The 26,789-nt window shown below is 41.0% G+C and overlaps 1 protein-coding gene across 9 annotated transcripts in view; it reads right to left on the bottom strand.

Annotated features, from left to right (window-relative positions):
- The window catches only part of NCKAP5 (NCK associated protein 5), a 1,056,676-nt gene that overhangs the window by 938,140 nt on the left and 91,747 nt on the right, over positions 1–26,789 (bottom strand). For 3 of the 9 annotated variants that reach the window (XM_077747838.1, XM_077747843.1, XM_077747844.1), the window contains exons 3-4: positions 6,036–6,152; positions 4,547–4,647 (exon numbers count right to left, since the gene is read on the bottom strand). The exons of 2 other annotated variants lie outside the window; for them this stretch is intronic. The gene's annotated coding sequence lies outside the window, so the exon portion shown is untranslated. Of the gene's footprint in view, positions 1–4,546; positions 4,648–6,035; positions 6,153–9,119; positions 9,265–9,719; positions 9,843–26,789 lie in introns of all 9 variants that reach the window. 4 more of the 9 variants (XM_077747834.1, XM_077747833.1, XM_077747835.1 and 1 more) reach the window with 3 other exon arrangements.

The following is a 26,789-nucleotide window of genomic DNA, read 5'->3' as shown; positions in this document are numbered from 1 at the left end:
CCATCACACTGGTCATGTCACGTGGGCAGCAGCAGCCGCGGCACAGCGGTATGAGGTGGAGGCCAGGGTGGAACAAGAGTGTGTTTCTGAGCGTTTAGGGGACCAAGCTTCTGAAAAGCTCTCAGAAGCTGCTGGGCACACTTGCTGGCAACTACATTGTTGGAACTCAACCCCGCATAACTGGACATTAAAAATGAGAGTTAAAGAGGGGCACCCAAGTGGCTCAGTCAGTTAAGTATCCGACTTCGGCTCAGGTCATGATCTCATGGTTTGTGAGTTCGAGCCCCGCATTGGGCTCTGTGCTGACAGATCAGAGCCTGGAGCCTGCTTCGGATTCTGTGTCTCCCTCTCTCTGCCCCTCCCCTGCTCATGCTCGCTCTCTTTCAATCTCTAGGTCTCAAAAATAAATAAACATTTAAAAAAATTTTTTTTAATGAGGGTTAAAGTAAGCTGACCAGGTGACCTTATTTTGTAGTCTTGGGCAAACAAAGGCCTCGAGCGTTAATATTTCATATGCAAATATGTAAATGGCTGTGCTGGAAAAGAAAAGAAACAGTCGAAGGACAGGCGCCAAAATGTTAACTAGGCAGGTCAGTTCTTGCTGTGGGCTTATTAGAAATGTTTATTTTCTCTTGTATACTTCCCACATTCTTGCAAAATGTGTACCAGAATAGTCAGAACAAATGTTACTTTTTAAAACTTCAAGTGGCCTTCTTTTAGCATGGTTTGTAGATGTCCGAGAGGTTGAAGCTCCCCAGAACTCCTCTGTCATATTCTGTTTGCCTCATACATTGTCCATCGCCTCCTAGAAAGTCTCTGTTTTGTATTCACAGTGACGTCACTTCACTTTCTCGCCTCTTTATCCTCGTTTCAAATATTTTCTTCCACGCTGCCACCCTCACGTTCTTCCAGGAAAACTTACTCCTTCTGTTTTGTTTTTTTTTTTAATATTTATTTTATTTTTGAGAAAGAGAGAGAGAACAATAGCAGGGGAGGTGGAGAGAGAGAGAGGGACAGTGGATCTAAAGCAGCTCTGAGCTGTCAGCAGTGAGCCTGACGCAAGGCTTGAACTCACAAACCGCAAGATCATGATCTGAGCTGAAGTTGGATGATTAATCAACTGAGCCAACCAGCAGCCCTTAAACGTACTTCTTAATAGAGGTCTAAGTTAAAGAAATACAACTTTAACCAGAGCAATCCAGTCCATAGCTGTAAAATGAGGAAGATATTCTGGTTTGTTTGGCCTTTCCCCAAAAGTAAAACACCATTTCATCCACACAGGGGCCTGGATACAATAGATTTTCGTTAAACATCATCATATATACAGCCAGAGTCTTTGAACTTTTTTTTCGGAGGTTTAGACTGCAAGGGGCTTGATGGGCAGCTTGAAGGAGAACTTTCTTTCCTCAGGCCCTCCTGGGTAGGCTGCTTTGTAGCAGCAACACACGCAGACTGACCACAACCAGCTTGCATCTGCAGAGACTGGCTTGGCCCAGAGCACCTGGCCGATTCCTCTGGGACACTGTGCAGAAGGAAACGATTGGTAAGTGTCCAAATCCTAACAGAAATGAATGAGTTCCTCCTTCAGGCTTCCTGTCACAAAGCCAGTATGTGAATAGTAGTGAATGTGGGGAGGTGGCACCGGAAGTAGAGGGAAGGGCCATAACTAGTGAACATCATGTTCCTGAAGCCAATTGTCTACTTCACACCTTGACCAAGGAGAAGGTAATCAAGAACACGCAGCACAGCCCAGACTCCAATGCTTCCCCTTCCCATGCAAATGGCAGCCTTCATCACCAGCCATGGGCTGTTTCTCACCAAACCAGGGCAGCCTCATGTCCTTTCTCAATACTCGACTGCAGGCAGACAGTGCCGGCTGATTGGGGTCATCACAGGAAAGGGCAGTCCCTTGCCATATCCAGCCTAGGGCAAACAGTCTCCCTTATCGGTAATGCGCCGTGAAAGTAAGGTGTCTCAAGATAGTCAGAAACAAGCGCAGGTGGAAGGTACATGATTGCAAGAAGTTGGGCACCAGCCCCCATGTCAGGCTTGGGCAAAGACAGCCCACAGATAGAAAGGGCCGCCACCACCTTTGACAAAGCAGTTTATAAACACCAGTTTGCAGCTAAGAAACCTGGTGTAATCCGCATCACAATCCCGAGAGATGAACAGTATTAGCTTCACTTTATAGCTGAATCAACTGTGGGTAAGCTCATGCCATGATTTCAAGGGCAGAGCTACAAGAGATTTGAACCCAAGTTAGCCTGATTAGAAAACTCAGGCACTTTCAGTGACACTGAATATTCGTTATCTGAAGATACATACACCAAGATGGATCTGGTTCACGGATCAGTCCATCTCGCCCCAAATCACTGTCTTGAAAAGACTGCACTGTCTAGGGCTTGGGCGGAAGAGAAAAGATCACAGGGCTGTTCAGCACACAGAGGTGCAATGCCTCATCGTGAGCAAAGCCTAGAGTTTCATCCTTCGAACAGGAGCTCTTATCTGCACATGGGTAGAATGAGCTTGGTACTGGCCCCTTCAGTCTTACCTTCTCACCACTGTGCAGCTCCTCCCCAGCTGTTCTCTGCTAACCCTCTCTCTTACTCACCAAATACTTCATACGTGAAATCATGGAATGCTGAGCTATAGGCTGTGTGCTACCCTTTTGGTTTCCATTTAAATTTACAGCTTGCCTGTATGAAAAGAGTCCCCGGGCGCTAACTAAGGTGGCGATTATACTGTCCATCAATTAGTTTGCATTTCAGCACAATGTTCATGGCTCCTTTCCACTCCCTCCTAACAAAGGGCCGTTTAACTCAACACGTATACACGCTTGCTTTCTCCCAGGCATTTTTATTGAGTGTGTGTCACCCAGATGTGCCTGCCACAATATGTTAGCTGTATTGGAAAAATTACCAGAAACATACTTATGCCAGAAAATTCCCCTAGCTGAGACCAATGTTTCACTACAATCTCCTTTGTTCACCCTCCCACTGTAGAATGTTGCCATGTTACCTTCCTGTCCACACATCTGCAAGCTAAGGAATAGTGGATAGTTTTCCAGGGAAGATGCTTTTTTGGAATCTTCATTTCTGAATGTAGAAACCCTTTGTATCCTTTTTAGATAATTACGGTGATAAGGAACAAGAAGCTGAAAGTGGTACACACGTTCGGTTGCCAGATAAAGTACAAAATGCCCCGTTAAATGGGGTGCCTGGGAGGCTCAGTCAGCCTTGATTTCTGCTCAGCTCTCGCGGTTCTTGAGTTCGAGTCCCACATCAGGCTCTGCAGTGACAGTGCAGAGCTTGCATGCGATTCTCTCTCTTCCTTTCTCTGCCCCTCCCCTGCTCTCTCTCTGTCTTAAAAAAATAAATAAACTAAAAAAAAAAATTCAAAATGTCCAGTTAGGTTTGAATTGTAGATAAATAATGATGTTTTTAAGTCTATGTCCCAGACAATATTGGGACAACTACTAAAAAATTGTTCCTTGTTTATCTGCAATTCAAATTTATCCAGATGGTCTGTATTTTCAAGGGCAAAATAGTCATAACATTTCTCTTTTTCTTTTCTGAAATATAACCCTAGAAAACAATACAAAAGCTAACCTACAAAGGTTGGAGATTAGAACACTAGCTTAGGTGTATATTCAGTCTCCGAGAAGCGTGTTTACATTAAGGAAGAAGCAATGGGCAAGAGAGCTATTAAACCAGATCGACAACGGTGGGTCAGAGAGGTAGCAAAATAAAGAAGAAACCAGAGCCATCGAAATCAGTGGAAGAGAGAGGTTAGCCAAGAAAGGAGACCTTTCAAGTAGGCAACTCTCAAGAAGAGGCGGTTAGATTTAGCAATAACGCATCCCTGGCAGAATTTTCAGAGAATAATTTTAGAGCAGTGGTAAGGGCAAGGGCTTGGAGTGAAGGGCAGTGTTTCTGCTTCCAGCAATATAACTGATAAAACAGGACAAGCCCTTTTATTTTTTTTTTTAATATTTTTTATTTATTTCTAGGAGAGAGAGAGAGAGAGCGCGTGAGCAGAGGAGGGTCAGAGAGAGAGGGAGTCACAGACTGAAACAGGCTCCAGGCTCTGAGCTGGCTGTCAGCACAGAGCCCGACGCGGGGCTCGAACCCACGAACCGCGAGATCATGACCTGAGCGAAAGTCCTACGCTTAACCGACTAAGCCACCCAGGCGCCCCAGGACAAGCCCTTTTAAATGCAGATCTCACTTGAAAGGAAGGGGAAAATCCTAAGAGCTAAAAACAACTACCCACACCCAACCAAATAAACAAAACAAGAAGCAAACAAAACCAAACAAAAACAACACACCCAGAAAGCAAAACACATGCTGTACCAGTCACCGTGCTGGTGGAATTTTCCCCTTCCAGGCACCTAGAATCACTTGGGGAACAGGTCACAAAACCACCACAAGATGGGGAGCTAGAACTTAGATGCCCACAGAACCCAAGACCTTGGAAAGACTGGAGGCTCCATGAAATGGTGGATTGGGGGAGGGGGGCAAGCAAAAAACAAAAAATATCTACTCACCTACAAAAAGAAGACAATCTGGAAAATGATCCCATCAACCTCAGGTCTTGTTAGGAAAATAAAACTTCCCCACCACCTAGCCAGGAGCAGCCAGACAGAGTCTAGGACAAACATTCCATGGGACATACTTAATACTTTGGAAAGTATTACTTATTTATCTGAAAACAAGTTTAACTAGGTGCCCTGAAGTTTTATTTCCTACATCTTGTCAAATGAGCCATTGTTGCAGGATTTTTTTACCATAATACTCGGGAATTTGTTGTCTCACTACTTCGAAGAACGAAGTATGACCAAAAATGAATAGCAGGCAAAAGTTTATTAGAACATAAGGTTAGAATAGGAGGAAAGCCCTCTTTACAGAGAGGGGCCATTCGAAAGCGAATGTCTGGGGACTCCGGGAGAGGGTCCTTGCTGTATAAAGTCCTAATCAGCCCTCCCCCTTCCCTTCCCCCTTGTTCCTTCTCAGATCTACCCTTATTGGCTTGGTTGCTCTAGATGCTGAGTTGTCCATTCCTGACTGGCTCATTTCCACTGTATGAGGGGTGGTCTAGGGCCATACCTAGGTCTTTTGTCAAATTCCAGAGGAGAAACCTGAAGAGGGAGCAGGTAGGGTCTGAGGAAATTCTCAAGAGGAAATTTATGCCTGAGGAAGTATGCTGTGGGCCGACATTCCCAGATTGTTCCAAAATGCCTATTTTTTCCCTACCCAGGGACCTCAGACGCTAATTTTTCCCTCTCTGGCCTACTGAATCCTGTCTTCTCCTATCACTCAGATCCAGGAAGTACAAAAAATTTAAGGGGAAAAATTTTTTTAATGTAAATATGTATATTTTTAACCCACACCTAAATACAACACAACAATTAATTCCATGGGTCATCAAAGACAAACACGACCTTAAAAGTAGCCAAAGAGAAAGGACCTTTAAGTGTGTGTGTGTGTGTGTGTGAGTGTGTGTTAGAATGACACAAAGAAATTAACATTCCAATGATAGCAGATCTCTCAGAAGTCATGAGAATAAATCCAACAGCCAGATCCAGTTTCCTACCTATCTAAATTGCCACTCGGGAGTGAAGTCAAAGAAAATGTATTTTCTGACAAACAAAAATTTTTGAGTTTACCATGAGTGGACTCTCACTCAAGGAATGAGTACAGAAAGTCTGAAATGAATGGTGGGCAAGGAAATGGATACATGCATAGGTAAATCTAATCAAGTATTGACAGGTAACAGCCATATGTTTATGTCAAATTAGGAAAGTACAAAGACAAGGTAGAACTAAAACATTTTATAACAATAAAAAGTTTACAAGAGATTTTTTTTCCATAAGGGATGACAATGTTATTACATTAAGTTAAGCTTACATATAGAATTTTAAGGGCAACAAATAAGAGAATATAAACCCATGGTAATTAAGATTTTTTTAAAAAGGCTCTCCAAATGTTAAACTTTTGATAATCACAAACTATTAAAAGATGTAACACAAGAGGTACCTGGGTGGCTCAGCTGGTTGAGCATCTGACTCTTGATTTCAGCTCAAGTCTTGATCTTGTGGTTTGTGAGATCAAACCCCTGCTTGGGATTCTCTCTCTCCACCTCTCTGCCCCCCCCTCAAAAAAAAGAAATAAACTTAAAAATTTTTTAAACAAATTTGTACAATATCAATCCTTAGAGAAGATGTTGAGCAATGGGATCTCTAACGTATTAGTGATTGGAGTATAAATTGGTTCAATAATTTGCAGAATAAATGGTAACCTTCAGGAAATCTGACAAGGCACAATCCCTACAATTCAGTAATTCTACTCCTAAATATATACCCTTAAAAACTTTTGCATATGGGGGCACCTGGTGGCTTAGTCGGTTAAGCGTCTGACTTTCGCTCAGGTCATGATCTCACAGTTCGTGGGTTCGAGCCCCGCATCGGGCTCTGTGCTGACTACCAGCTCAGAACCTGGAGCCTGTTTCAGAGTCTGTCACTCCCTCTCTCTCTGACCCTCCCCTGCTCACGCTGTCTCTCTCTCTCTCCTAGAAATAAATAAAACATTAAAAAAAATAAAATAAAAAAATAAAAATAAAAAAACTTTTGCATATGGACACAAGGAGACATGATCATGGCAACATTACCTGAAACAAGAAAAAATTGGCTTGGGGTGACAAGTGAATATCAATAAGGAACTTGCTAAATTGCCTAGTTAGAAACTAACTGAAAAAAAGGGGCTTCTCCCAGTAGGAGGAGTTACACATCCCATGGGCCCCCAAAACTCCAACTGTTAGGTAGCGTATGTGCCTCACAACTACCAACAACTCACGCTTTACCCTCAAACTTCTTGATACCAAAACAGTCTGTCCATCCCAAGTCCTACAAGGGTCTTCTGTTGAGCTCACCAATGGGAGAGCAACAGGATGGGGTCACCCCACTGGTGGGTCCCTTCTGCAGGGTCCCATCCCCAGTGCATCCAAGTGCACATGAGCTCAAGCACACCTCTGGAAAGGATACTAGAAGACCATCTCTGACACTTTGGTGCCAGTGAGCCCCCGGCAGTTTGAACCCAGTAATAATCCTGATATCTGCCCTGACTCCTTGACATAAAAGTTGCAGGAAAACTAAATATCCATTAGCAGGACTGTATGTAAATAAATCATGGAATGTTGTACAATGGAGCATCATCATGGAGGAACTTCACCACCACAATAATGACTGAAAGTATGGCAGAGATAGCAAGTCACAGAAGAATACATTCAGTAGAGTATCATTTGGGCAAAGCTTAAAAGTACAGAAAAAATATGACATAGTGATTAGTCATGCACACATACTTAGTACTGTTATAAAGAATGACATGGGGGTGCCTGACTGGCTCAGTTGGGAGAGCATGAAGTTCTTGATCTCAGGGTTATGGGTTCAAGCCCCATGTTGGGTATAAAGATTATTTACAAAAAATAAAATCTTAAAAAAAAAAACAATATGGAAATGATAATTACTCCAACCCAAATTCAGAACAGTGATTGCAAATTCATTATGTACTGGGAGGAAGTGAGATGTGAGTAGGGATAGATGCCCATGAGCATCAGTGTCATTGATAATGCTCTATTTGTTCAGCTGAGTGTTGAAACATGAGTCTTGACTGCGTTCTTCTGTACACATTGTCTGAAATATTTCATAATGTTTTAAATGAATAATATGAGGTAAGGAAGCAGAGTCAGCACGTATTATTCTTGTAAAGGAGAAAATATGCAAGAACTGAAGACAGTTTCTTAGGCTGGGGAGGGCGGGCCCCTCAGAGGCCACTCAAATGGAATTCAGTAGAAAGAGAGACATTCTCCAGAATGTTCTGAAGTCATTCTATAGCACTGAGATGCTGATAAATGAAATTATATCTTCACTGGCAGAGGGAGGTGAACCACATAATAGTTTTATTTTAATTAAACATGCAAACTTCTGCACAACAAACATTTCTCTTGCCTGTCTTTTTTTTTTTAATAGTTTATTGTCAAATTAGTTTCCACATAACACTCAGTGCTCATCCCCACAAGTGTCCTCCTCCATGCCCATCCCCCCCTCCCCCCACATCCATCAGTCCTCAGTTTTTGTCAGCATTCAAGAGTCTCTCATGGTTTGCTTCTCTCCCTTTCCCCCACCATTTCTGCCCTTCTTCTCCCCCTTGTTCCTCCGTCAAGTTCCTCCTAATCCTCCTATACGTGCAAACATATGATATTTGTCCTTCTCTGCCTGACTTATTTCGCTCAGCATAACACCCTCAAGGTCCATCCATGTTGCTACACATTTGCCTGTCTTTTAATACCTTTAAACACCCCCTACACAAAATATCCCTTGACTTGCACATAAACCACTTTCTAGATGACCTATGCAAATGTACATTTAAGCTGGACTTGCACTGATATTAATTGCATATGCTTCTGGTCTTGTAGAGTAGCTCTGCCTCTAAGTATTTGCCAGTGAATTAATGAATAAATTAAATAACTGAAACCCTCCTAAAGAGTTACTGTGTAAAGAATTAGCTTAAATGGCTCAAATTCATGTTGATGGCAGCCAAATACAATATCCAACATATAAAAATAACAAGTCAAGAGCCATGCGAGGCACTGGGGCTATGAAGACAGGGAAAGTGCTTCCGGAGAAATCATGCCAAACCTGTATCATAACTTGTATTACCTCTTATGGAAATGACTTCCCCATTCTCCTATGTTCTTCGTGAAGACAAATTTTGCTCAATTTCCCTCTTTGTTCCTACTCAGCAAATAGGGATAGATAGAGGTAGAGAAAGGTGACAGTCAAATTAGAGAATGAAATAGAAGCTCTTGGGAGGTCTCCGGCATTTGGGAATCTTTTACATTATATGCATCTCTGTTCATATGGACATCAGAGATTTCACTTTAGCTCTAAGAGCAGCAAATGTTAGCAACAAGGCATTTCTCCGCTTTCTCCAAGTAAAAGGTTCCAATTGTTTTCTTCCTTTCTAATGCCTTACTTAAGTTTTTCCCCCCTTTAAGCAATTAGATTACTTTAGGAGAGAAAATACACAGTTCTGATTTTATTTTAAGATATATATTATTTTTACCTTTTTCAACCATCTAGTAGCTTCTTCCACAGCTGCACCTTATTCTGCATTTTCTGCCACCAAGGGTGAGGTTCAGGAATTTGGTCTATAATCCTAGCCCATTCCACAGAGGCCAGCCAAGAGCTGGAAGGATCTGGAGAGTGGGCTTTTAGAAGAGGCCAGAGTCAAGCACCAACTGTCCTGTCCATAGCCATTCCCTGCTCTTGTCTGGTTGTGTCTGGCACCAACAGAGTGGGAGATGAGGAAGGCAAGCACGTGGGCATAGCTTCCTGCCGGGGCAGGAGCCAGCCCCCAGGCCATGGCCCCAGAGTCTGCTCTGGGAGACTGTGGTTTGTCCAGTTTAACCAGTTCAACCCGAGGGAACCCCGTGCCTCAGCACGTAGGGACTAGAAGGGTGGCAGGACTTCAACAAGCCAGGTGTCTGCTTAGCAGAGCTACCTTGAGTTCAAACTCTTCTGGACCGGGCTCACCATCAATCACCTCTACTATGTCAATGACAAACCTATCATAGAAAAATGTCTTCCTCCTCGGTTGGTTAGTGACCAACACATCTATCCTGGTTAAACCCTCATTAGCGGATCAGCCCAAGTCATAGCTCACCATTCTACCCAGGTGAACATACAGGAACCCTTGTCTTCAGGAATAGGCAGTCTGCTTGGTTTGGTTTGTTTGTTTGTTTATTGTTTTTCTGCTGCAACAAGTCATAGAAGAGTGGGGATCCATCTGCAAGAGGGGAGGGGAAGGAAAATGTGGTTGATATACCCTAAAAATGGGAGCGCTGGATAGTTGAAATACTTATAACTAGAGCATGATCTTCGTGGAGTGAGGCTAATGTGTTTCACAAGCAGGCAGAGCTGTAAAACTTCGAAACTGAGATCCCTGCAATATTTCACATTGCCCATGAAATACTGACAGGAAATACTCCTCTCAGAGAAAACTTGATAAAGTCAAGATAATGTAGTGAGAAATCTAACCACTGAGGAACTGGATTCCTGCCTTCAGCACTGCTTGGTCCATTCATTTATGGCAGTAAATAAACATTATGAAACTTCATGTAAAAACCATTATCTAAAGGGCTGAATATGAGAGGCTTGCACTATAGCCAGGCATGCATTTCTGGCAGAGGAAGCGCAAGTTTGTTCACAATGTCTTTTTTTAGACTACTTTGAGGAAGAATGTCATCATTGGAATACTGCGAACCATAGCAAGTTTCATCTTTTTTTTTCTTTATGGAATGAGAAATGACATCAGTTTACATGTCATCTGAGAAGAAAGGAATTTCTTTTGTTGAAAGGCATCCACATCTCCCTGTCTTGGCAAGGCTTTGTTACTGAAACAGACTTTATTATTGTTAATTGTTTGGCCATTTATGGGATTGGTAGCTAAATAAATCTTTGTCTCACCAACAAGTCTGTGCATTTATACATATTTTATTGACCCAGTAATTTTACCAGTGTTACACACCCATGGCGATCTTACAGAAATGCTGACATTTAAAACCCCATAACTCTCAAGTCAGTAGGAACATACCAGAAGAAGAAAACCTTTAACCCATATGTATAACACCTAAAAGTATCTCAACCTACCCCACGACACCACCCTGACCTGCAAACCTTTTCTTTCGCCTGTGTTTCCTATAATGATAAACATATTCGAGTTACCTTCCAAGCCAACTTCCAAAGAATAATCCTTGGCTGCCCTATCCCTAGCTCCTTTACCCATTTGCTATCTGGGCTGTAGCTTCTAATCTTTTAATCATTCTCAAATATATCCCCAGGGCCACTGCCTCTGATTCAGTCCCTAGACATCTTTCACCTGAATTAATCTCTCAACCAATCTCTCCACTTTGAATCTTCCTGTCTATAATCTACTTTCCATCACTTTGAGGCTATTTAAAATCACTTTGAGGCTCCTCCAACCTTGTATATGAAGTCCAAAAGCCTACAGTGTAGTACCCAAAGCTGTCATGACGTGGGGAAGCTTCTCTCCCTCTAACCATTTCACCAAATTCCTCCATTCACATTCAATATGCCAATCACGGAAAAATGGTGTGGTTCTCAAAAGCACCATGCTCTCTCTCTCCCATCCATAAGCCTTCATATCTTTGCTCTCCTCTGCCGAGAAAACACTTCTTTTCAACTTTCCCACCCATGACTGAAACCTTTACCCATTGAGCTCTTGCTTGTCTCTTACGATTCAACTCTGGCAGTACTTCCAAATGGAAGCCTTCTGTGACACACCTCTGCCCTACACTTGGTTAAGCACCCTCTGTATGCTCTCTGGGTGCTAAGTGCTTGACACTTGTTTGTGGAATGAATCCTTTACCCTAATAAACATTTCTAATTCCATGAAACCTCTAATGTGACCATGATCATTTGCTTGCCATCCCTTCACCATGGTATGTATATGTCCATGTCCACACCTTTGCCCCAGTGTCCACCACCTTGGGAGGTTTTCCTTCTTCTTCAGAAAGATCTCTCTGAACATTTATTTCAACCCTAGGAAATGTTTCTGACCTCTGAATTCATGGCACATTTTGCATATGTATCTCATTTAGCATTTATTTATACACAGTGCCAGTGACATCATTTATATTTTAACTTTTAAGTTTTTTAACATTTTTTTATGGATATACATCTAGTTCTCCTGTCAATTACACTTTAAGCAAGTTAAAAACAGAGACAAAAATATCACTTTATATTCCTTTTCTTTCTCCTTCAAATTCACATAGTTTAGCAACACAGTGTACATAACAGATAATCAATACATATCATTTAATATTTGTTATATGACTAGGACAAAACTAATGAATGAACACAAGACTACATTGTGTGATGAAAATATGTTTCATTTTCAAAAGAATAAATTATTTCAAATGAGATCATAAGCAAAAAGAGAAATTCACGACCGTCAGCATGATTTACTGCAGGCTGGCACGTAAAGTCTTGTGAAGCAGCTCTAAAGGAAACTTCAATTATTGTGCCAACAATGTGAATGCATTCAGCTGTAGGACAAGCCAGATGTCAATCAAAAGTGGAATAAAAACAAGATGTACACTCTCCAAACCAATTTGTATGTATATTTAATCAAAGAGCTCACAGTCCATATGGCAATAGTATAAGCAGAAAAGAAAATTAAAGGAAACATAAAAAGTAACAAAACACTAAATGTCAGAAGTAATTCAAACATATCATTAACACAATAACTGTAAGTGGGTTAAACTTCCCTAGTAACTATTCCCACTCATCATAAACAATATCCAATTAAATATCTCCTAGAAAACATACACACTAAACAACATGACTTTGAAAGACCTGCTCATCCCACAGATATTTCTTTGTAGGATATCTACTCAATACCAACACTGCACTACATGATATAAAGATTAAAGGTTAAGGGACACCTGGGTGGTTCAGTCAGTTAAGCATCCGACTTCAGCTCAGGTCATGATCTCACAGTTCGTGGGTTCAAGCCCTGCGTAGGGCTCTGTGCTGACAGCAAGCTCAGAGCCTGGAGCCTGTTTCAGAGTCTGTGTCTCCCTCTCTCTCTCTGACCCTCCCCTGCTCACACTCTCTCTCTCTCTCAGAAATAAATGAAACATTAAAAAAATTATTTTTAAAAGATTAAATGTTAAAAGATAGACAGGGATATACAAGGCAAATGCAAACAAAAAGGAAGCAAAGGTCACAATACCACCATTTAAGAAGTAGCATTAAAGGCAAGAAACATTAGGTAAAACAATAAATTGTTTCATCTGTGTGTCTCTTACTGAATACAATCTATCAGAATCTTCATTGGAAATGGTAAATATATGTATCTGTCTTACAGAGTTGTAATAACTAAGAAAATTCATTTAAAACACCCATCTCAATACCTGCCACTTGATACATGCTCACCTTCTCCTGCTTTTTTCAAGTATTTGTAATTGTCGTATTAACAAGTTATGCTAGTCACTAATATTCAGGCTCCAGATAATATAACATCAAAGTAAATAAAGGAAAATATTGGAAATACAAGGGCAAATTTATAGAATCATAATAAAAACAGAATGAGTAGGGGCGCCTGGGTGGCTTAGTCGGTTAAGCGTCCGACTTTCGCTTAGGTCATGAGCTCACGTTCGTGGGTTCGAGCCCCACGCCGGGCTCTATGCTGACTGCCAGCTCAGACCCTGGAGCCTGTTTCAGTCTGTGACTCCCTCTCTCTCTGACCCTCCCCTGCTCACGCTGTCTCTCTCTCTCTCTCTCCTAGAAATAATAAATTAAAAAAAAAATTAAAAAAAAAAACAGAATGAGTAGGTTTTATCATATTTCTTTTTGTTCTTGAAGGAACAAGTGACCAGAAAAAAAAAAGTAATAGGATATAAATAATAATGACTGATAATGTATGTTGGGATGTGTGTATATATGTGTGTAGATATAGGCATTTTTGTATATTTTACAGACTCCATGATATACAAAAAATAATTATTTTATTTTCATTATTCTTAGAACATTTACCAAAATTGACCATTTATTAAGTCAAAATAAAAATCACAACTGCCAAAGCAAAAAATAGGTATTCTTTGACATCTGCAAGAAAATGGGAAGTAAATTACAAAATGATGGCAAACAAAACATAACAAAAGCTTGAGAAATTATAATTATTCTTCCAAATAGCTCTCATATCAAAGGGAATATAAAAACTAAAATTATAAAATAATGGAACAATTTTAAATGATGATAGTGGAAACATGGTATAGAAAAACTTGTGGGATGCAGGTAAAACTGTACTCAGAGGTAAACCAACATCTCTAAATGATTCCATTATTCAAAATTAATAATGAACAAGTGACAAATCTTTTTATCTAAAAATATAAACAAAAGAATATAAAAAGAAATACAAGTGTAGGAAAAGCATAGCAAGATTAATAAACCTTGAAGCAGAAAATAATTTTAAAAGCAGGAAATGTAAACAATTTGAAAATGGACTTAATATCTTCTTTCCCTAAGAATAAAAATAAACCCAGGGCACCTGGGTGGCCAAGTTGGTTGAGCATCTGACTCTTGATTTCAGCTCAGGTCATGATCTCCATGTTCATGAGTTCAAGCCCTGTGTTGGGCTCTGTGCTGATAGTACAGAGCCTGCTTGGAATTCTCTCTCTCTCCTCTCTTTCTGACCCTCACCTGCTCATGCTTGCTCTCTCCCTCTCTTTCAAAATAAATAAATAAACTTTAAAAAAAGAAGATTAAAATTAAGCCCATGATAAGAGTATGAAAACAAAACCGATAATATTCATGAATAAAAATTAGAGTGGATATAAAAATACAGATATATATAGATGGCTTTCTCTATATAAATGCAAACTTATAAATAAACACTATACACACACACACACACAAATATGTATATTTGTATGGAGAGAGAGATCTATATCTCTCACAAAGCATACCATATACCTGGCCTAATAATTTTGAAGATGTCAATGATATAGAGGTAAATTTCTCTTGGAAAATAATCATTAAAATTAACTGAATAAGATAATCATTAAAATTAACTGAATAAGATAATCATTAAAATTAATTTGTCCAGGGAAACTGGAGAAATTAAAGAAGCGAGGAAATGTCCAAAAATTCTTTTTTAAGACGTTGTTCCATTATTACACATAACTAATTTTAAGGAAAAAATAATTCCCACACAATAACAATATCATCATCATCATCATCTTTATCCCCATTGTCTTAGCAACAGACACACTTATTTAATACTCATGACCAGCCAAGAGTTGTAATGGGGCTTTGCCTGTATAATCTCATTTAATCTCACAAAACCTATCTATAATCAATGCTTGTGTTTACATTTTGTAGGTAACGAAACACATGCTTAGACCAGTTAAATAACTTTCCCAAGGTCATGAAACCTGCAGGTGAACAAGCCAGGGTCTGAACGGAGGTGTGTATATGTCCCCAAAGCCCATGGGCTCAGTGACCACACTTCATTGCCTTGTTTGCATAAACAGTTTCAAGAACACAGAAAAAGGTGAACACCCTCCAGATTAATTTTGTGAACCCTCATAAACCTTACAGGAAAGCTGATGAAGCAGGCAAATAACACAAAAAAGGAAAAGTATAGGCAAATAAGCAAGTAAATAATAAAAAAGGAAAAATACAATGATGGTAGTGACGGTGATACTTATGAATTCTTAACTAAAAGAGGAACAAATCAAGGCCTACAAATTCAAAAAAGGAAGAAAGAACCATAAACAAGAAATGTCTGATATGATTTAATAATCTATTACAACAATAGATCAAGTAGATCTTATGCACCTATACAAATGTTTAAAAGACATTTGTGAGGGGCATCTGGGTGGCTCAGTCAGTTAAGCGTTCAACTTCATCTCAGGTCATGGTATCACAGTCCATGGGTTCGAGCCCCACACTGGGTTCTGTGCCGTTGGCTCAGAGTCTGGACTGGAGCCTGCTTTGGATGCTCTGTCTCCCTCTCTCTCTCTGCCCCTCCCCTGCTTGTGCTCTCTCTGTCTCATAAATAAATAGACATGATTTTTTAAATAAAAATTAAATAAAATACATTTTTGAAATTCAGCATCCATTCCTGGTTTTTGCTAATTCAAGGTGAATCAGAAATAGAAGAGTACTTCTATCATATGGTAAAGAAGTTCTATCTGAAACTAATAGTCAAGTGTAATAGATAATAAAATATGACCTCTTTTTATTAGGGACAATACAAGAATACAATGACAGAATATTGCGGATCAATACAATGAGAACAGAAAAAGAGAAAAAGAGGGAGATATATAAGTATTGGCGGAAAATTAACTGTGTTCAGATGCCTTTGCTTTGGAAAGTGAAGAAAGATAAGTCCATCACCTTTGGGAATTCCATAATCCAGGTGGTAAATGGTAATAAGTGCTTTAAATATTTTGAATTGAAGTAGAGCATAATCTTTTTTTGGTTATGAAGTTCAATTTTTTTGAACATCAAAAACTTCTTTAACATTCACAAATTTTAATGTGATGATTTTGCATTTTTACCATTTGCTGATTCAGAGAAAATATTATGATTGAAACCTACTATGAGTTTAGTAATTTTTTAAAAGGACATCGTAATTCATTAATTCACTCTACCGTGTGTGTGTGTGTGTGTGTGTGTGTGTGTGACTTTACACACCCTTTGCAATAACTCCATCTCCCTCCCACTCACAAGAGTTCATGGCCCAGGGGCAGGGAACAACTGCTGGAGACATCTTCAGAAATCAGGAAAACAAGAATCTGAGTGCGAGAGTATGGCCCGAAGGAGATGGTCGCTTGATCTGACACGTCTGCAAGCTACTCAGGCGTGGCTTCGTGACTCACCATTTTACAAAAGCTGTGAAAGGTACTTGATAAGTGTGTGAAGTTCAGTTCCTATATTTACATAGTAGGTTAGAAGGACTCTGATTCACCCACGTAATTTCTAATTAGGAAAGATCAGATAGGGAAAACCAAGTTGTCAAATTTTAATAGAGAAAGATACATCCTACATACTATACAGAACAAATTAAAATCACAAGGCAAGAGAAGAGGGTGCAGAGACTTAGAGTCAGAGATTTACTCTTTAAGAAAGCAGGACACAGGTTCGTAAACGTTTTTCCACTACCTCCCAATGTAGTGTCGTATGTACAAGCGTAAAGATTTACAAATAAAATAGCAAATAATAGCAATTAAAAGGAAAGCAACAACTTATTGAAAGAGAATTCATCCATTAAAAGCTTTTCCATTCAAAATGGATTTCTGCCAGAAATTGGTTCTTCATTCCTCCCTGTAGTATGCATTCTTGATAGCTGCTTTCAGAACATTGCCAACACTATTACACACTTGCTTTATAGGGCTTTCAAGTTGCTCTGCAGTTTCCCTCTGGCCAAAATCTTCACAAAAACTACTGGGGGAATAAGAAGCATAGACAAGTCGCCTCCCAGGCTTGGAATCCATTGCCTGAGCAGTTTCTATCCAAATTTCTATCGCTCCATTACAGTTAGAATGGATAGTGATCTCAGCTAATTACTTTATCACTGAGTTCAGCAGACTGTAGAAGGATGAATCGGTGACCCTGCATTCAACTTGTACCATTTGTCACCACTCACACTGACTTTTTTTTTTTACCCAGGTAGACCTAGAAAGAAGTCAACAAGTCCATCTCCGGCCCTTACTAATCAGGAGAAAATTTACCTTGCCTTTCTGAACCTCGGTCTCCTGATCAGTAATAGAGAAAACACATGATCGTGTGGAATTACCACAGTAATAAGGTTAAAGTACCTGATTCACATCAGGCGTTGCCTTGGGAAGGTTTCGCACTTCTCTCTTGCTGTGATGTGCCCTATGTTCCCAATTTTAGGGATTAGACCATGTCCTTCAATGTGTGTCTAACTCTGGTTTTAAGGCTTTGAAATAAATCTTGATATTTGAGGCTGCCTGGGGAAAGCATATTATCAGCTCTTTCAAGACTCGGAACAACATGAACTTCCCTTCCATAGTCTCTTCTTTACTGTGCCAACAGTTGGAACACGTGCCTTCAATTCAAAGCGTATTAAGGAAAGTATTGCCAAGCTGCTCTGTAATTGTTCTCAGACACATGCCTTATTTCAAATAAATGGGAAGATTCTTAAAAATAAAGAGAAATGCTTTCTACTCCTTTGGTCCTTAACAATGAAGCCCAGGTTACTTCTCCAAACAGAGTGGCACTCAAGAGATACTTGTTAGCTCACTCTCACTATTACGAAACAAACCAGGAAAATTTTCAAAAGTAAATGTAAAAAAATAAAGTAAAATAAAAATTAATAAATATGAGTCTATGTCATTTATCAAACACATTTTAAATGTCCCTTAAAGATAACACCATTACAATGAACCTTTAATTCATCAGGAAATTCAGATGGTTAAATAGTGAGAAGAAATTTCTACAAACAATCTTTGTCTTAAAGCTGGGGGCCGCGCTGGGCGGCTCAGTCGGGTAAGCGGCGGACTTCGGCTCTGGTCATGATCTCGCAGTTTGTGAGTTTGAGCCTCGCGTCGGGCTCTGTGCTGACAGCTCAGAGCCTGAAGCCTGCTTTGGATTCTGTGTCTCCTCTCTCTCTGCCCTTCTCAGCTCACTCTCTGCCTCTCAAAAATAAATAAATGTTTAAAAAATTTTGTAAAAGCTGCAGAATATTTTAAAGATTTGATTCAAGTGAATTGGCCATATCTAGGACCGGGTCCTATAGACCAGTTAGCTGTTATTCAAATATCCAGGGGCAGGTACTGGGTTTACTCTAGCAAACATACTTCTGCAAAAATCAGCCTTTGTGTTGTCTTTATCAACTGAGAAAAACAGAAGTCAGAAGGTCACAGACTTGAGACCAGAAAGAAAATTAAGGAGATTAGGTGGTCCAGCCTTCCACCTTCAGGGAAGTAGTGTTATTATTCCCATTTCACTGATGAAACAAGGAAGATCCTGAGTGTTTTGATCATTTTTCCAAGGTGAATGTTGATGGGGGGCAGGGGCAAAGTTCTGGTGGTGACGAGGCTGAAGTTCCCTGATCTTTGAGGCGGGCACTCCTTTTGCCACATCATATGTAAGTTTAATAAATACCTCAAACCTTTAGACTTGGGATTAACACCCATCCTAGCCTCTTCCCTGCCCTACTCAGGAGCAGTGGTTTCCCTCCTGTGCCACCAAAGGCTCCGTGTTCATCCCAGGGATGAACTGGGCTCCCCGTGCAGTTTCTCTCTTGCAGATTCTAGCTCTGGACCATCATGGCCCATCCTCTCTTCTCCCAAATGCCCTGCTGCTGGTAACTTATTGAGGACAGTGACTGTGTCATAGTCACAGAACCATCCCAGTGTCCATCACAATACCAGGTACTTCATAATTTTCAATGAGTGATGAGTGCCTCAATGGCGCTGAGTTGCCAGGAAGAGTAGTTTGATCACTGAACTTGGTAAAAGAACCATCTGCCATAATTCTCATCTTCTTTACCATCACGGAGTTTCCTAATTAGGCCCTTTTCAGTTCCCTGGGAGTGCCGTAACCTTCAACTTGAGTCTTGGACAGACTTAGGCATCACAAGCATGAGGCTTGGCAGTTTGACTGAGTTACCACTCCAATTCAATAAAAGCTGCTTTCAGCTCAGAACTCTAACTGTAGGCAGACCTAGACCATCATTTGCTCATTGAGCCCTTTCTTTGGGCTCAACTCCTGCATTTCTAAATGAAGAGATTATTTACTCCCACAGCTGGTGAGATCATGGCAACCTGATGAAGAAATATTCTCCCAAACAGAGCACCATCCTCTACATCTTCCATGTGAATTCATACTACTATGAAATCATTCACTTTTCCTAGTCTGCAGGTTTCCACACACATACCTAGTTTTATTATCAATAAAGGGAAGCATAAAATATGCATTTTTTTCCTAGGGGTGAAATTATCATAAGTCACTATAAGCCACCATGCGCACATTGAGCATTCATTTCTGATTTCGTTTTTCTTTTCTAATATGGTCTTAAGTTAAAATGCAGACACTAGCCTAGGACCTGGGGGGTAATGTGAGTATCAGGAGAGAACAGAGTCTAATAAAGTAAGGAGAAATTGAACGTTCCACCCTACTGCTGATCACTCTTCAACAGTGTTACGTTAAGCACACACCGAGATCATCACTGGTCTGACCCAGATTTGGGAGCCAGTCTTAGCGGAGCGTCTCACCAACCCAGATTCTCACGGTGCAGCCTTACCTATTTTGCCCTCCCTTCTTCCAGGCCAGGGAGAAACTGCATCCCAAAGGTCTGAGCAAGAGCCGTACGTGTCATCCTTAAAGTAATAGGTAACACAAGCAGTAGTGCTCACAGGGGACACTGCAGCTGCCAAAATTAGAGGCAGCTGCTGCAACTCAGTAGTGAGAAAGATTGGCAGCATGAATTCGGAGATCCCATCTGTGAGATAACAAGATTCTGATGCTTGGCTGAGCAGAGGGAAGTCTGAAAAGTACAAGGAACAGGAAGGGGTTGCAGAGTGCCAACGCACTCAAGTCCAGAGAGGGCTGGGACCACCGAGGACAGAGCTTAGTAGCCAAAAGAACTAACCCAAGCTCTGAAATCATAGCATTCCCATGGCGGCCAAAGGCCCTCGGCTGCCAAATCCTCTCCACTCTGAGAAGATGGACATCTGTGAGGTATATATTTATTCTCAAAAATTTGCAAAGGTTTTAATATACCTCCCTCCCTGGTCAAATGCAACATGCACCACAAAAGCAGAAAAACAAGGGAGCATATTAAAAACCAATCAGTGAAACGTATATGGGTTCTCATGTCAAATTCTGAGTCTACCACCTGTTAATTATTTGACCTCGAACAAGTGATTGAACTTCGCTGAGCCCCAATTCCCTTATCTGCAAAACAGCCATTTTCTGAGGAGGAAATGAGGCAAGATGCACACAGCACCTGACACATGCTAAACACTAATACAGTGGCTATTGTTATGGTTTGCTGTTGGCATAGTGCTTGGCACACGGTAGGTGCTCAATAAATTCTAATGGAATCCTATCATCAGGATTCATAGTAGCACAACTAAAAACTGGGACGGAAGATAAGTGACTGGGGGGATGGGGTCTGGAAAGTAGCCCCCAGGAGAGAGGAGCTGAGACTAAATTGATCACAAGAAATATGATCACAAGAAATAAAAATAACCTCTTCCCTGCAACACTCTCCCCTACTCCAGAGCTCTCTCTCTTTCCACATAGAGATGGCATTGAAAAGACTCTTGTCTTAATAAAGCAAAGAATTATCCTCAGTTGAAGCCCAAATTAAAAGAGTAGAATATAGGGTTGTCTCCATCAGACTGGACTCTAAACACAAAGAGGATTTCACTTCAATCTTCACAATTGGAGATGTCTTTTATTTCTCCTTGGACTCAAATCTTAATAAACAAAAGACACTTCTCCACCCATTTCTCTCATCACCACCCCCACCCTCACAAAACAACTTTGTCTCCCTGTGACATCAGCACAACACACCCCATTGTGTGCCCTAACCAGCCCCACTTTCCCATACTGCTCAGTAAGAAGGAACAAGGCTGACAAGAGAGCTGCGTGTCAAGGGGAAGAAGGGCACATGGCTGGCTACACACGTCAGCCAACCATTAACGAACAATGTTGATAGTTCAAACCACTGAAACCCATGATACACACACACGCACACACATACACATGCATACACACCAGCATGTAGCCTTTGAGAGAATACTTTACACATTAATGACTGAACTTATTTATCTTTCTTAAACTTGACCCTTCCCTCCTCCTGTCCCTCAGGAAAGCTGCTATTTCCAAAGACAGATTTTCAAAGACAAAGGCAAATGGTGGACACCTACTTTCTCAGAAAAGTCAAGAGACATTATAGCAAGCAGCTCCAAGGATGAGAAAAACTACAGCAGCACATGATACAACAAATTAATGCTTTTCATAGCGTCTAGCAACCTTCATCCTGAATGTGTATAATTAAAATAAGAACCTGGTGTTACTTTGCCATGTGGTCAAGCATAGTTTTACTGAGAGCAGATCACATGAACTGAGTGCTTTGTAAACTGCAGAAAGCGGGGAAGGGGACTGGGAGAAGCCAGAGGGAGAAGGTCCTAGAAGCGCTGAGTCAGAGCTCAGCTATTTGGGGGATTTCACTCTTCTCCCTGGGGCTTAGTACAGCAGAAAAGACAACCAGTTCTGACCCCGGATGATAAACAAGGGAAAGAACCCAAAACTCCACAGAATTTTGACAGATTAAAGCAACCCTAAAAAGAACTACCTTAAAGAGCTGTAAAGTTCAAAATAAAGGCAATATTAATAGAAGTGTGAGGGCAAGTAAAGCCATGACTTGGCCAACAGCCCTCCCTAAACAGAGCCCACCTTCTCCAGCCACCCTCAATCCTCCTTTGCATTTGGCTGATGTTGAAGGAGGTAAACATTCCCTGTGTGTCCCCAAATGATGGTAAGGGCAGGGTCTTTAGGCCCTTAGGTCCTTTGGGGCTGGAAAGAAACTGGTTAATGAAAATCCGCATGGGGGTTAGGAGAATTGACTATGGTCCCTGAGGTATCTTAAGAATCCTTAGTAATTGGAAAACACACCCTGTATTTAAGGTGCAGTGGGAGCTGGGAAGTAGTGGTGTGTGAAATACGGCTCCTGACCACAGGGAGATTATAATCGCATTAGAAAAACAAGTCATGTGAAATAATGAGAGGATTAGAAATAAGATGAAGACAGTTTGGCTCTGTGGCTCATTGATAAAAAGAAAGCAATTAGAATAGCAGAGGGAAGAGTGGTTTCTCTGCCGTCCCGGGAGAGGGCATTGCTAGCACCCTCACCCCTGTTATTTTAGAAGAAGCCTGGGTGGCTTAGTCGGTTAAGCGTCCGACTTTCGCTTAGGTCATGATCTCGCGGTTCGTGGGTTCGAGCCCCGCGTCGGGCTCTGTGCTGACAGCCAGTTCAGAGCCTGGAGCCTGTTTCAGAGTCTGTGACTCCCTCTCTCTCTGACCCTCCCCTGCTCACGCTGTCTCTCTCTCTCTCCTAGAAATAAATAAAAATATTTAAAAAAAGAAGAAGAAGAAGAAGAAGATTCCTCCAGATGGAGGATGTGGATGGGATGGAGTGGCCCTTGGCCCCCTGCCCACACGGAGCAGGCACACAACCTGGGCTCACCCAGCCAGACACTCCCACCTTTTTCTGGATGGAGACGTGGCGAAACAAAGATCCGGGACGATTAGGTTCACTCACGGTTGCCTATGGTAATGCTCTGCGATGGCTGTGACATCCTCATCTTACTTCCTTCTGCCCACGACAGTTTCGGCTTCCTGTTTCTGAGCCGCTGGACTTGCCTCGGCTCCAAGCTGTTGGCTGGTTCTCCAGCCTCCTGCTCACTCTCTGCTGCTCTGACTGTGGCTCCTTAAGCTGGTTTCTGTTGCTTTGACCAAAAATATGGAGTCCTATGGCCATCCTACTTGAAGGAAATTCCCTTGTTTCTACTGTACTATCATTAGCTTTTAAAAAACGAGAACTATGCTTCTTCATCTTTCCTAGCCCTGGAGCTCTGGGCACTGATAGCTCCTTAGAAACACTATTATTAATTGAAAAAAAAAAAATTAAGGCATTGAATGATGAGTATTCTTTTCTGTGGGTTTGTTCCAGCACTGTGTGCAGGTAGTAGATGCTCACTTTGGTATTGTAGAAAGAACTCTGCCTTTGGAGTCAAATTATATTCTACTTCTTACCTGGAGTTCCTCAGGCTGCTCAGACAAGTCATGTACCCTCCCTGAACCTTTGCTTCCTCATTCGCAAACAGGGACAATAATTCTTAACTCATTGGGCTGTTGTGAAAATTAAATCCGTAAGAGTTGACTCTTACTTCTTTCATACCATATGTAAAGATGGCTTCAAAAGGGATCACAGAGCTAAGTGTGAGGGCTAAAACTATAAAACTCTTAGAAGGAACATGTAAATACCTCTTCGTGACCTTGGGTTAAGCGATGGATTATAGAGGTGATAAAGAAAGTACGAGCAATAAAAGAAAGAAGCAGATAAATTAGACTCCAACAAAATGAAGACCTTTCGTAGATCAAAGGGCAGCAACAACAAAAAAAAATGAAAAGATAAGCCACAGAATGCAATAATACATTTGCAAATCACATATCTGATAAGAATATTCTGGGGTGTCTGAGAAGAATGAGAGTGTCTGCTAATAACATTTTCTAGGATGATGAAAATGTCCTAAAAATGATATGGTGGTGATGCTTGCACAATCTGTGTATATCCTAAAAACCACTACGTTGTACACTTTAAATGGTGTATAAATGATATCTCAGTAAAGTTCCTAAAACTTCACTGAGACAGTGCTACAATGTCTAGTCTAACCACCATTGCATACAAATATTCCTGGACCGAGGGCTCAAAATATTCTAGATTGTGTGGTTTTATTTACGATGATTGATTAGGCAAAAAGTGCTGGAGAGAATGACTAATGGAAGGTGCTTCAGGCTGAGTACAAGAATTCCTCCAAAGCCACTGGGCTGAGACATTCTTGTATAAGAATCCTCCAGATGTCTCACAGGGATGTACACTGTGTTCGCACGTGTCTCACCTGTGTTTGAACTTGTCACCACTGTATCCAGTGCCCCCAGTGGTTCTGTCCTCCTTGACCTTTGTCCCTTCAGTCACAATGCACTTGAAATGCTGAGGAAGTGTTCCTTCTCCCCTCTTACGAGTTGGATTCTATTTTGTGGCCTCACCTTTCAGCGCTTTTGTCTTACTGCTGACTTAATGAAGAATGAATTTACAGAAATTGAATTCTTGATATCCAAATGATGCATATCAAGTCAAGGGTTTGTTTGCTTTTTTGTTTTCTTGTGGTTCATTAGTCTGTTTTTCATAAGGGCAGCAAAAAGACTAAGACAGTATGCATCAGAATTAGAACAGTGAGCATCTTGGTATATTTTGTGGTCTTTTCCAAAAATCATTATTAAAAACACACTATAAATAGAAAATCATTGCACACTTAAAATGCTATAAATTAGTCCCAAGATGGTTTATGAAGAGAATTATCTCCAAAGTCAAAATGCCCCCCAAAGGAGTGTGTGTGTCTGTGTATGTGTGAGAGAGACAGAGAGACAAAGAGTCAGATTTATGTACATTTGGCCTTTGTTGTGATGGTCCCTGTGTGATTAGGAAGACACACATCTTTGTCAATTTCAGGTCAAGGCAGTAAGCAAATGTCCGTTCCAGTTTGCAGATTTAACATGTTTATTTGCACCAGGGTTCATTCATCTTGTGACCTTTCCTTGGCACCTTCCCATTGGATTCTTACAGGCAAAGGAAACCTGAGAGATTGGTATCACGAAGCCACCACCCCTACATTTACAGTCTTGCAAAGAAAATCCTAGTCTAGACAATAATTAAAGTCAGAAACGTAACTTAATTAAAGCACATCTTTCCCAAGCCCCGAGGGCCATTCCTCAGCACTCGCATACAGCAGTCTACTATTTATGTAGACGGTTGTGGGGGTACGCATGGAGGTATCCCCTCAGGCTCGGTCTTCTCTTCCCATCTCTTAGAAGGAATGTGAGAAAGAACCGGAGTCAGGGATGGCTGGCTTATTTGGGTGTGGAGATGAAAATGGAATGTTTTCCTAAATACGTCCTGACAAATGTCAAGACTCACAGTAGCGTAATTAACACATCAAGAAAACAGAAACCGAATTTGATCAGTCAGAAGCCTTGTAAACCCTTCAGACAGACTATGTTCCAGAAATCACAAAACCAGCAACGTGAGGGGCTTGAATGGCCTTTAGATAGATTTTAATCAGCCTATAAAGTATTATTTTAAAATTACAGTTAGCATTTAAAATGGGGAGATTTTACCAAAAAATCAGCTTTCTAGCTTCTTTTAAATACTTTTCCAAAATACACACAGAGCCAGCTCTTTCGGGCAACAATGGCTGGGGCTAAGTAACGGCTACATCCTTCAGGCATTCAGCAGGACACACGGTCTCCAGTCCACCCGCATCCTTGTGAATCCGTGCCTCTGCCACAATGCGGTCCAGTGACAGTCCCATTTATCATCATGCGATTGCCTTTGTTTTTCTCACTCCTCGCAGCTTCCATTTTTTATATCACCTATATGGCCTTCGCAGCCTTGTGGGTTTGAGACCTCACCCCCCTCCCTCCCACTCTCTCCCACTTCCCCTGCCCTATGCCTTATCAAAGTTATTCCTTTATCTAGAATTCTCCTTTCCTTTAGGTTCACTGGTGCTTTGTTTAGAAAACAGATCCTGGTTCAATCCTGGAATTACCTGAAAGGCACTATAAGCTTCTAAGAGAAGAAGAGAATGATATGGTATCGAAAAACAACTGCATTTGGAGGCAGTAAACTCAGACTCAAGTCTCAATAATAACTCAATAATAAATGTGGGTCTGGATACCACCTCCTTGAATTTCCAGTTTGAGATCCTAAACAACCTTTCTGAAGCTCTTTATCTGGATTCTGTGTCTCCCTCTCTCTCTTCCCTTCCCCCAATGACACTTTGTCTCTCTCTGTCTCAAAAATAAACATTAAAAATATTTTTTAAGCCATTCCAATTTACACTCCCACCATCAGACTATGAGACAGACTACCTCGTAGCAACCCATTTCAAATCCAATCAAAGTATTACAACTATGCAGATAAAGACAAAAAAGAGCGTGGCATATAAATCACAGAGGCAGGTGACAGTCCTGATGTAGGATATCCAGAAGCCAGGATAGAAGAGGAAGCCCCGAACGTTTGGTAGAAATGAAATAGAGAGGCATGTAATCATTTTTTCCTTGAGAATTTGGCCTAAATCTAACTCCTTCATAATTCATTGAAAATACGTAACTGCAGCTAAATGAAAATAGGAAAACTGATTAACACATTCAACTTCTTACCTCCTTGTATTCCACCAACTAAGTCCAGTCACTTACTGTGCAGATAGATACCTGCCTCTCTTAGAAATGCTAAAAATGGCAGTGAATCCACAGAAACAACACAGGTACTTCCTTGTGATGGGGTCAGACTAGGTAGGACTCCTGAAATCAGGCCTGGATGACAGGAAATAGAACAGCCCTACGTTTTGCCAATCAAAGTACAGGATAGTGTTTTAGATAAAAG

Source organism: Crocuta crocuta, unplaced genomic scaffold, assembly GCF_008692635.1.
Source record: "Crocuta crocuta isolate KB4526 unplaced genomic scaffold, BGI_CrCroc_1.0 scaffold427, whole genome shotgun sequence".
NCBI lineage: Eukaryota > Metazoa > Chordata > Mammalia > Carnivora > Hyaenidae > Crocuta > Crocuta crocuta.
Note: the sequence above shows the minus strand (reverse complement) of the source record. Positions and strands in the feature narration are given on the sequence as shown.